Below are 12,388 nucleotides of genomic sequence, written 5' to 3' on the forward strand. Positions count from 1 at the left end.
TTCTTAGAAAGGAGGTGAAATCTTGATTGTGTGTCTTTGTAACCTAGGTGCCTGTTGGAGTGCCTGGACTCTAATAAATGCTCAATGAATATTTGTTGATTTCAAACAGGCAACCTTGCTAATCTGACTTCTACTTTTTCATAGTTGAGTGAGCAACTGTTTCAGTTCTTTTCCATATATTTCCAACGGACTCCTCACACTCTCATCACATGACTTAGCTTGAGGTCCTGTGACAAGTGTTCCCTCAACATCTTTTTCCTCAAGCTTGCAGCTTACACTTGTCTCTACAGGTGCCCTCTCTACCTCAACATTTCTGTGTCTCTCTTCTTTCCCTTGTGTCTTAGAGAAAACTGATGTGGTTTTTTTTTTTTTCCCCTCTTTTGGCAGGGCTCACTCTACTATCTACCCGCTCTTCCCTTCAAGGGAGCTCTGATCTGTGATAATGAGAAGCTCTAGTGAGCAACTAGCCTAGATTAAGAAAAATTATGAACTCCATTATCATTACACACCATTTGATAAACAGTAACTTTCAAAACATTGCCTCCAGGATAGTGGTTCTAGTGAGGGGAGAGAAAAATGAAAAAGCCTCATGGTGATGAAAACCATGGGAACTTCTGGTCTATGTAACCTCTTTCCTTCCTTTCAATTTGAAACTTCTGGAGAGAGGACTATACTCAGTTCTAGTTCTTCACAACTCACTTGTGCTTAACCCCTTGTAGTCTGACTTCCTCTGTTGCCCAAACTGCTCTCCAGGAGATTTGGCTCACCAAGTTAATGGATTTTCCCTCAGGCCTTTTCCACTTCATCTGATTTGCAGTACTATTTGACACTGTCAGCCTCTTCTTTCCTTCCTTTTATTTACTAATATTCCGTTCAATAGCTTCGCAGCTTTTTTCTCCTCTTTCTTATGGAAACTCATCATCCTCTAATGTCCTTTCTAACTACAGACCGCCTTTTGAATGAACTCCAGACCTGCACTTTGAACTGTCCACTGCACATCTAAATCAGAACGGCAATTTTAAACTACATATCTAAAAATAAATTTGTATTTGATTGGATCCTGATTTAAAAACCAGCTATAGAAGTCATTAGTTGTAAAACTGGGTAAATTTGGATATGGACTAACTATGATGTTTGGGGATTATTAATTTTTAAGGTATGATAATGGTATTGGAGATTTGTAAGGAAACAACCTTATTCTTTGGAGATGCATGCTGAAGTGTTGAGGAGTAAAGTGTCATGGTATCTGCCACATACTTTTAAATAGTTTAGAAAAAACACACATACATAGACACAAACATGCGTAGAGACATAAAGCAAACATAACACAATGGTGACACTTGTTGAATCCAGATGGTTGCTATAGAGAGGTGCTCATTTTCCAGCTTTTTTTGTATGTTCAAAAAATTTAATAATAAAAAATTGGGCAAAAAGTTAATAATCTCCCCATTGGTCCCAAACCAACTCTTCTTCCTGATTTTCCAATAGCACCGTAGTCTGCAGTGTAGTGGACACCTATGAATTGCTTGCCTAGCACACCTTTCCAGAAACCCCCTCTCTCAGCCCTCCACATGGCTGCACAGTGACATCTTGTGTTGTGTGGCCCAAAGCACCTGACGAAGTCTTCACTGATAAGTCCATTCTCTTGGATTTTTGGATTTGGGACTTGGATGGCCGCTTAATGGCTGAAGCCACAAGATGTAAAACTTAGGAACATTGGTTGCCAGGTTTTCTGCTGTATGAAGAAAGAGAGTTTGCAGTGAGAGAAGACGGGTGAGCAAAGAAGGCCAGGGACAGGGAATAGAGGGTCCTGTTGACATCTTTAATGACCTCTTCTCTGTAGGCCATAAAGTTTTTAATTGAGAAAATTCAGTCTCCATGGGTGTGGAGGTATCTGGTATCTGGGAATTCAGAGCAAATTCTGTTAAATGAAGGATAATCTTAATTCTTATTTTTTCCTATTTAATTTTGTAAATATTTTAATCCAGGCTTTTTAACATGTAGTGACTTTTTGTCTCCACTCGGAGATGCTTTCTTTCTTTTTCTTTCTTTCTTTCTTTCTTTCTTTTCTTTCTTTTCTTTCTTTTCTTTCTTTTCTTTCTTCTTTCTTTCTTTCTTTCTTTCTTTCTTTCTTTCTTTCTTCTTCCTACCTTCCTTCCTTCCTTCTTTCTTTTCTTTTCTTTCTTTTTTTCTTTCTCTCTCTTTCTTTCTCTTTCTTTCTTTCTTCTTTCTTTCTTCTTTCTTTCTTTCTTTCTTTCTTTCTTTCTTTCTTCTTTCTTTCTTTCTTTCTTTCTTTCTTCTTTCTTTCTTTCTTTCTTTCTTTCTTTCTTTCTTTCTTTCTTTCTTTCTTTCTTTTTCTTTTTCTTTCAGTAAGCTCCATGTGGAGCCTAATGCAGGGTTTAAACCCATGACCCTGAGATCAAGACCCGAGCTGAGATCAAGAGTCGGACACTCAGCCAGCCGACTAAGCCACCCAGGTGCCCCTTAGAGATGCTTTCTTAAACAAATATTTTATAAGGCAAAATTTGTCAAATAAGTTGTCTGAATTTGTGATATTTGTGATTTTAAGGAATTCCTTGCCAATTTTAAATAGTACAAATCATAGGCCTTCTAGATTTCATTCCATTATGGTACAGAATATCTATCCAATTAAAAAAGGGACTCCTTGAAAAAACTCACAAATAAGAATAATCCAAAACACATATAACGTAAAAATCAAAATTTGCCCACCATATGCACTGTCATTGTTTGATTTGTTTCAGTCTCTTCCTTGCTTTTGTAGAAATATATTTTAGTATCTTTTGCAAACTTCATTTTCAGTAAACAGAATTCACTAAAAGCTTGAAAAGGTAAAGTTTTTATCAGTCCACTTACTAAAGACTCAGATAAGATTTTTAAATGATTTTTAAATGATTCTGAACAAAATGCAACCAAAATTTCGATAACTAATTTATAAGAAAGTTCAATTTTAGAGGACACTTAGGTTGATTTAAAATGTAGTTCTTCAAAGGCTCAAAAATGACTAAAATGTAATAGATGATGGTCATCAAAGTGAAAAAGCACATACCAATATAGTGGAGTAACTTTTGGTGTTCCCATTAGCTTCTTGATGAAAATGTTGTAGTTGACTTATATTACTGTGTATATGTAAAAATATTTGTACATTTTGACAAGTACAGCTTCTGTTTCAACTGGGAGACATCCAATTTTTTTGGGTGTACATATGAATTATATGTGTACCACAAATAAGTCAAAGTACATTTATGATCCATAGGTTTCTTTTTAGATTAGCAAAAACAATGTTTTTACAGTGACATTGTGCCTTACCTATGTTTTGTATTTGTATTGCCACTCAAAAACAAATATTTTATGTTCAATGTTGAAACTTCTAATTGAATTTACAATCGAATTCTCAACAAAGTCAGATGTTTCACCAGAATTAACTTCCATAGCTTTAATGTGACTCCATGAATTGAATGAAAGGAATCAAATAATTATTGGATATTCTTTTTGGAGCATCTGATGGCCCAGATATGGTTTGCATCTTTTAACTCTTTGTGAAATTTTTCTGCTAATAGGACCAATATATTAACAGCTATAGCTTTACTCTCCCTCAAAGTATTAGGAAATATGGAATGGAAAAATGATTTAAATTAATTAAGAGCAGTCATTTGATCTAAATGAAAATCACATTTCACGGAGTGTTATGTAAGTCTACCCTCTGCAGCTGCACGTTTTCTTTGGGTAGATTCTTCTTAAAATAACTACTCATTTTCGAAGGAGATGCTGATGCTTGTTCAGCATATTTGTGTCTTCTGGTTGTCATGTGGGCACAGTGATATCACTTTGGCTCCCATGGTGGAGAGTAAATGCTGGCAAGCATTTTGTGCAAGTTTCCCATTCATCATCAATTTTTTTGGGAAATGGAAATTTGGTACTTAATTTTTCATTAAATATGCACTTTAATATTTTGAGTTTATTGCTTCCCAGAGGGATTCTTGCAAAATGAAAAAGTATCACCAAACAGTCAAAAGTTATATATTTTACACCATACAGTAAAGAACAGATTCACTGTAGCAGGAGCAATCAGACTGCTTTCCATACACTAGTGCAAAGCTATGTCTCTATTCCCTTTTTTTTTTTTTTTAAAGATTTTATTTATTTATTTGAGAGAGAGAGAATGAGAGAGACAGCAAATGAGAGGGGGGAGGGTCAGAGGGAGAAGCAGACTCCCTGCCGAGCAGGGAGCCCGATGCGGGACTCGATCCCGGGACTCCAGGATCATGACCTGAGCCGAAGGCAGTCGCTTAACCAACTGAGCCACCCAGGCGCCCCTCTATTCCCTTTTTATATACACCAAACATATCCTGCTCTGAGCAACTTGCAGGTCAGGCCTGGACCACAGCAGAACTTGCTTGTACATCAAGTGCCTGGCTAGGGCAACAGAGGCAAATAATTACCCTGTTCCACCGGAGACCAGGAGGAAGTAGCTGTCCCCAGCACCTTACACTAGAGAGCACTTTACTTCAGCAGTGAGCGTGCTGCAGTTATGTCCTTGAATGGGGAGAGTTCATCATGCATCAGCAGAGATGGTCATGTTTTTACCTGGTTATCTTTTAGATTTAATGGTTTTTTAAAGTGAGCAATCTGTGCACCATATATGCCTCTCACACACTTCTAGAGGAAACCATGGCAGAAGCTGGATCCACAAAGTAGAGGGTACCAAACACACCCCAGCTTATTTTAATGCAACTACTACTAATAATGCTTCATTTAAAAATCACCAGGGCAAATGCTAAACTAAATAGGATTCTGGAACAATAGGCATATACTGGGACTGTCCTGGACAACTGGGATATATAATTATCTTATGTTTGGCTCAATCTAGGAAAACCCATACATTCACGGATAAAGTTCCTTTAAACTTGGATCGCACTTGGACTATATTTGTTTCTGATTGGGGTCCCCATAAGTCTCACATCCAGTAAACATGATCACTCCTCTTTGAAAAAGGCAGTTTGACAAAATAGGAAGAGCCTGGTTTTAACTCTATTGCTTTCTAGCTGTGTGACCTTTGAAATTTACTTAGTTTCCTCATCTGTAAATAGGGGTCAAGATGCTCATCTTATAAGTAGGTTGGATTGTTTGTTGTCAGCCTAACACCACCCTCATTGCTCTCTCAAATTTCTCTGGCTCATGGGGGAGAAACTTAGAGCAACATTTCACATAATCCCTTTCTGGCATGAGTCTGGGTTATAATCTTCCAGTGGAGGGGGACTTGTGTGAATTTTGAAAGGGGAAAGTGGAAGAGAAGCTGGATCATTTGCAGCTGCTTCTCTTGGTTTTCAGAATTCTTCCGAGTTTCGCAGCTGAGATCATCACAGTGGACTTCTTGAGATTTCTGCACTTTTGGATTTCTGGAAAGTGGCCTTCCTGACTTTCATTCCCTTAGCCCTGCCAAAGGTTGTAAAGCTTCTAATTCCCTACATTCAACCTTTCTATTTAACGTACAGAGTTTCTCGGTTTTCCTGGTAAGCTCCAACAGATACCTGGAGCGATTGCAAGGATGAAATTACAGGTGACGTGTAAAGCACCTGCCACAGAGTGTGACAGGCACCAAGTACAGGCTCACTCAACAGTAGCTGTCCTTATACTCGTCAGTAGATATACTCATCAGTAGAATGCCTTAATTGATTCTGTTTCTCATTCTGTTGCTGGGTGAACCAGGGACACCTCTGGGCCCTGAGGATTCCCCCTAGCCTGTCCCTGGGACTTCACTGGAGGCTTAGTCTTGTGGATGAGAAAAGAATTCAGGGATGGACCATACACAGTGTTTGAATGATTCAAGTGAAGAGTTTATTAGAGAGAGTACACTCTTGAGATGTGAGAGCAGCGAGCTCAAAGGAGAGCTGTGCCTGGGCTTTGGGTCTCTCTCTTTTATTGACAGTCATTCACTAAGGGGTGGAATATTTATTATCTGGGGAGGGGATTTCTTTGGGAGCAGGGTTTCAGTGACTTTCCTCCCTTACTTGGTCAGAGTTTCCAGCCTTCTTTGTCTTGGGCCTGCTGGTTTGATCTGGCTTCTTGTGGCTTTGTTTGTGGAATTCTGCCAGGACAGGTTGCTAACTTTCCTGAGAACGGGCCTTGACCTCCCCCCTTTGCTGGCCTCCGGGTATCTTGTTAAAGCCTAACTAAACTGCCTCCTCTAACAATTCTATCTCAGGAGAAAAGCCTGTGCTCTATCTTTGTACCTTTGAATCCTTTCTCTGCTCAGAAGCCTCTGAAGTGTGGCCATGGGTTGGAAGATGGCTTTTGCCATCCATGGCTCCCACCTGCTCCATCCCTGACAATTGTTGGCCCATGGTTCTCTTTCCTGACTGCTGGACCAGGCATAGTAGGTCCAGGTAAAGAAGTTTCATAAGGATGAGGTCTGAACTTTAGAGGAGGAAATTGGGATAAGGAGAGGAAAGCCTAGGGCCTTCTGCTTAGTCAGTGACTGATAGAGACAGCTAGCTAGCCAAGGGATGACTCTACCTTGTCCTGGTGCTAAATTCTACCTCATTCTCAAATACTGTTCCAGACTGATTTGTGGTAACACTGCTCTCTCATCAAGGGAGAGTAGATGGCACTGCCCCTCCTTATTCCCATGTACACAATTTGTGACTTAATTTGTGTCAATATTCTGATCTATCCTCACCCATAGGGATGTTGATCAGATAGAGAAGAATAGTATTTGCTCTAAACTCTAACATCCTCCCTTCCCCCTTTCCCATCCACAAATCACCTCTTGGGGTATAACTCTCCTCTCTGTCTCTTGAAAACATTAAGTGAACAATGGGGATTAAGAGAGTTGGCCTCTTTTAGCCTGCTTTTCTGTTTGTCAAATGATGTAAGACAAATTTCTCTTGCAAGACACCCCAGGGATGTGCCATTATCTATAGGGTGGTAGCAGTAGAAATAACATTGATAAGTAAGTAGGAGAGCTGTGTTCTTAGTCCAGCTATGATAGTGTAGACAGTTCATTTTCCATTTTCTGAAACTTTGGTTTCTTCATGTGTAGAATAGGTAGTTATATGATCTTTAACCTTTTACCCAAAACTCTTAAATCCAGCTTTGAATGAGATTTCAAAGTTTTTCAGACTACTAGAAAGGTAATATATCTTGTATTATGTAACACCTTCAGTAGGGTTAGGGACAATATCCTATAATCAAATACATTAATATTTCTGCAGCAAAATGTATGAACATTCATAATGAGTGAGATCAACACCATAAATAGCCTAATGTCTGATCAGGTCAGAGCTTTGCTTTTTGGAGGAAGGAACACTTGAACTGAGATATGAATGACAAGATGGATTCTGCCATGTAAACATCAGGGGGAAGAGAAGTTCAGGTAGAGGATCAAGCTAGGGCAGAAGTCATGAGATGAGAATGAGCTTGGCACATGGGGAGCAAAAGGAAGGTCATCGTGGCAGAAGATAGGCAAGGATGCAAGTGGCACAAGGGAGTCAGTGAGGGAGTTAGGACTTAGATAGCAGAAGGCCCTGCTGGCCTAGCTAAGGAGTTGGGATTGGGTTCTAAGTATAGTAGGGAGAGTTTTGAGGGCTTCAAGCCGGGAAGTACCATATTCTGAATGAATTTGGAGCAAGTTCCTGCTGACTGGCATGTGAAGAGTAGAGATGAGCCAGGGAGACAGGAGGAGAGGCCAAGCAGGTGAGAGGGAAACCAGGAGCTGAGGAAGTCACAAAAAGAGTTTCAAAAGGAAGCATATGGCCAACTGTGTGGATAGCTAATGAGGGGTTAAGTCAAATGAGAATCAAAAACTGATCTTGGACTTGGCAGTGTGGAAAAAGTCATTGCCTGGAAGTGGTTTCCATGGAGGGCTGGGGACAGAGGCCTGATGGGAGCAGGTTGAGGAAAACATGCCCTGCCATTAAGGGGAGTAGAGCAATGAGGCTGCGGTTGAAGAGAGATGTGGGGTGAGGGTCAGTGGGTGCCATAATCCGAATGTGGGGCCAGGATTGAGGGCTGGGACAAATGTTAGGAACATAGAGTGAGGATGGGGTGGAGGAAGTCACATAGCTTGACCCCAGTATCACAAAATGCAACCAGCCATTGCGGATGGACTCCAGTCCCAACTGACGCTGCCTGGATTGCCAAGAATAATTCCTGTTAGCTCAGGAGTCTGCTTGAGGCTTTCTCTCACAAATGTACTGGGAATGATGATAATTAAAAGCGTTTGGGAAAATGTCAATGCCTGAATACAAATGCCCCAAGCTCATCATTCCCATGAGGTTACCTCTTCCCTTGACCAGTTTTTATCTGCGGTAATTTATCTGTTACTTAAGAATTTCCAAGCGTGTCCTAAACCTGGCTGGTTTTTTGCTTTGCTCATGGTTAAAAGCTCATTCTTATGAAATTAGAACAATCTGGCACTTCTCAAAGTGAACAGCGACTCACTGGAAGCCTCCACAATTGTTTCTCTGTGAAATAGGATGCATCAAAGGCAGTCTGGTCTGCTTGAGTACAGTTTGAAAAGGGCAGTTCCAATTTGTATCCAACTGTTTTGTCTAGCAGGGCATCCTATAAATATTTGCCAACTGTGTGCCCTATGCAAGACTCTGGAGAACATGCCAGTGAACCAGACTGCATGGTATCTCCTTGCAAGGATTTTTTCGTTTACTTGGAGAGATGACTGATCATTGTTATTATGTGCCGAGTACTTCACTTTCATGACCTCGCTGGATCCTTATCTGTGAAGTTGATTCTCTTCATAGCTTACTTGACAGACAAGAAAACTGAAGCTCAGAGAGCTAAACTAATTTGTCCAAAGATACAATGAAGAAGTGGCAGGGCTAGGGTTTCAGATTCTAGAGCAGCACCGTCCAAAAGAACTTTCGGCAATGATGGAAATGTTCCATGTCTGCACTATCTCGTGTAGTACTCATTAGCCACTATGGAACAGTAGAAATGTTGCTAGTGCAACTGAGGAACTTCATTTAAAATTTTAATTGAATTTCTTTATATGTAAATAGTTCTTTGTGGCTTGAGAGGCTGTATGCTTTCTACTAGACCATGCTGGGTCACTGTAAGAACAGCGGAACCTTTGTCCTGCCACCTTTGGGTGCACTAGCATTCTCCAGTCCATCCCTCGAGTGTGGAATGCAAGCTCCAGCCCATGGCACACATAGAAGCTAAGGGAAACAATGAACACTGCCACCGAAGTATAGAAATGGGGAGGTGTTGTGACTTAGGTGGTGACTGGTGATGGGCTAGCTTTGGCTCCTGCAGCAACCATGGTTGAGAATCATTAGGGTGGTGGACTGCTGAGGCGGGCCGTGACCCAGGCTGTGATACTGGGGTAGATCTTTCTTGCTGGCTACTGCTCAGCACTCAGCATAGTTCCCTCCCCCAGGTGCTAGCTTCTCCTGGGCCTCAGCCTATAGTGCAGAGCCAGATGCATTCAAGTGCCCATCCTTTATTGGCCTGAGCAACACCCTGCATTCTTTCCTCAGAATCCTAGTACTTCTTCTTAAAAGGTGGGACTCACATTTTTAACCTGTTTGGGTGGGGGAAGAAGGGCAGGGGTGGATTCTCTATCTCTGCCTATCCCTCTTTTGTTTGTTCACTGTGATTGTCTTTTGAGATATGACTAAGGTGACTTCCTGGTACCCTTCTCACTAAAGCTGAGGTTAAAAATCTTTTTATATTCATCTCCCTCCTCAGTTTGTCTTCAGGGAATGGAAAGCATTTTCCCAAGGTCTTGCTAGCTCTGTTTTCCATCCAGATCCTTAGAATGGAAATTTGCACATACAAAGCAGTGCTCTGGTGTGTGGGTGGTATTTTCCCCAGGCTTCCCAAGTCCTGTGTAGCTGAGTCTGGATGCTAGATGATTTTCTTGCTTCCCTTTGCCCCTCGGGGCCAGAATTTTAATTTATATGGTTCTCAGTTTACCTCTATATGATTCCTATAATTTTTTTTTTTAAGATTTTATTTATTTGACAGAGAGAGAGACAGCGAGAGCAGGAACACAAGCAGGGGGAGTGGGAGAGGGAGAAGCAGGCTTCCCGCCAAGCAGGGAGCCCAATGTGGGACTCGATCCCTGGACCCTGGGATCATGACCTGAGCTGAAGGCAGATGCTTAACGACTGAGCCACCCAGGCGCCCCTATGATTCCTATAATTTAAAGGCAGTTTTCCTGCCCTAATCTCCTTACTGATTTACGTCTTTCACTCCCCTTTCCCACACCCTCAGTCTGGAAGCACACCCTCAAGTTCTGCTTGGGTGGCTGCCCCCAGATTCTTCGCTAACTCTGATTTATCATGTATGGGGGCAACTTCCCCTACTACTTCTCCTTGGGGCAAGAAGCACTTTCTGTGGTTGGCCTTCACCTTTCTTGCTCACTCTTTAGTATTTGAGCACAGGAAGGCTCCCGAGTCTTCCTACCATGGTTTAGGTTCTTGCCAGGAGTTGGCCAGCATGATTCCTATCATTGGTCTCTAAGGTCCTATGCACCCTGAGTCAGGTTCCTGAAAATCTCTCTATCCTTACTTACTCCAAAGTAGAAATTCATTAGCAGCAACAGATTCCCCCCTTACATATCAAGAAATATGAGGCAAATCCTGTGGTGTCAATCCTGGTAGTTATCAGTCATGTTCTCAGAATGTCATATTGGTTTCTTTTTGCTCAGTCTGGGATTATGCCCCCAATTTAATTTGTAGGTTAAAAAAAAAAAAAACAACTTTGTGCTTTGGAGATTTCATGTGTGTGGCAAATAGAGATCTTGGATTTCCATACCCCTGCTAGCTGAAGTATTTCTCATAGTGAATGACTCTCAATGCTTTTCCCTTTATCTTAGTGGCTGAGCAACCTATCTAGACTTTCAAATTTGGTATCTGTGTGCACAATGGAGGACTTAGTAGAGCCATTAAATGCTAGAACATACACCTGTATACAACATCCTATCACTATCTTAACATCTGATCACAGACCTCTCTCTCACTCTGAAGAAGTTGGAGAGAGGCTGAGGAGGCTGAGAATCTGGTTCTGGGGACTACTTCATTTATTGGCTTACTGGTCTTGACCTGATAACTGGGTTACATCTAGTCAGGAAAACCAATCCACTCTAGGTGTTTCAAATAGCAAGGATTTAATATAGGGAACTGGTTACACCAATGTCGGAGTTCCCAGATAAGCAGGATGCTAGAGCCAAAGCTGTTCTCTATTGCTGAAGTCATGCCGGTGGTAAGCACAAACAATAAGGATGTCTGTTCTCCTCTCCTCCTACCTTCTAGTCTCTTGCTAGTTCCTCCCATCAGTAGAACCATCCAGGAACCAGCTGGCATGGCAGTCTGGAAACCAGGGTTTGCAGAGTCCCAGCCCCAGAATCACAGAACATAGTACAGAAAGGTAGGCTTAGAGATGAGAGAAAATTGGGAAATAACCAATATAATCATGAAATGGTTTGGCAAATCTGGCCTGATTGTTCATAATTATTCCTTAGAATCCACTGAATCCAAGGGGGTCTTTAGTTCTCTATGGCTAGTGGAATACAATTAGTATCATTTTGAGGTCTGTGGCTTGCCACTTGCTGGGACTCTGTATGTCCAGTGTATTTCACTGAGGTCTTTGGAACTAATATTTATCAAGGGATAGTTTCAGACATGCCTTCCCCTAGACACTAGTATCTTAAGGGGGTGTACTCCTTCAATGTCCACTGAAAGGTCATGTCATTTAAATAACCTAATACTTCAAAATACTTTTTGTCCCCATTCTCTAGACGCTGAGATAACTTGAGACATCATTTCAACTGAAAACTTCTCAGAACATATGAAAGCAGTTTTTTCTTTGTTCCTAGTTGCCATGCACATTTGAGAGGGAACAGTGGAAGACATTTGAGCTCAGAGTACAGTATATATTTGTCATGCCTGTTCAGAATATGGTATTTTATACATATCTGTACCTTGTGTGATATGGGCTATATATGGGCCATAAGATTCTTTTAATATGTTCTCAAAGAATGGAAAGAGTAGTTGAAAAAGAAAATCTAAGCCAGGAATAACATTTTCTCTCTCCATGAATTGGGCCTGAGTTGGGCTTATAGTAAAAAACTTAAATTAGATCTGCAAGACCCTCAACCATTTTGGGAAAGGTCTAGAAAATTAGACAGTAGAATTTAGTCACCCCCAAGAAAGCCTATATCTATGAAAAATAATAGGATTATTTAATATTTCTGCAGTGATTTATCCTTCCAAATGTGAGAGTTTTCTGGCATCTCTTCTAGTAGGAAAAGTAGAGATAAAATGCAAAACATTCTATTGCATTAGCTACTGTATATGAAGAGAACTGTGGGCCAGAGACTGTGTGAGGTTTTAAATATACTTTGTAT

Source organism: Halichoerus grypus, chromosome X (genome assembly GCF_964656455.1).
Source record: "Halichoerus grypus chromosome X, mHalGry1.hap1.1, whole genome shotgun sequence".
Taxonomy (NCBI): Eukaryota; Metazoa; Chordata; class Mammalia; order Carnivora; family Phocidae; genus Halichoerus; species Halichoerus grypus.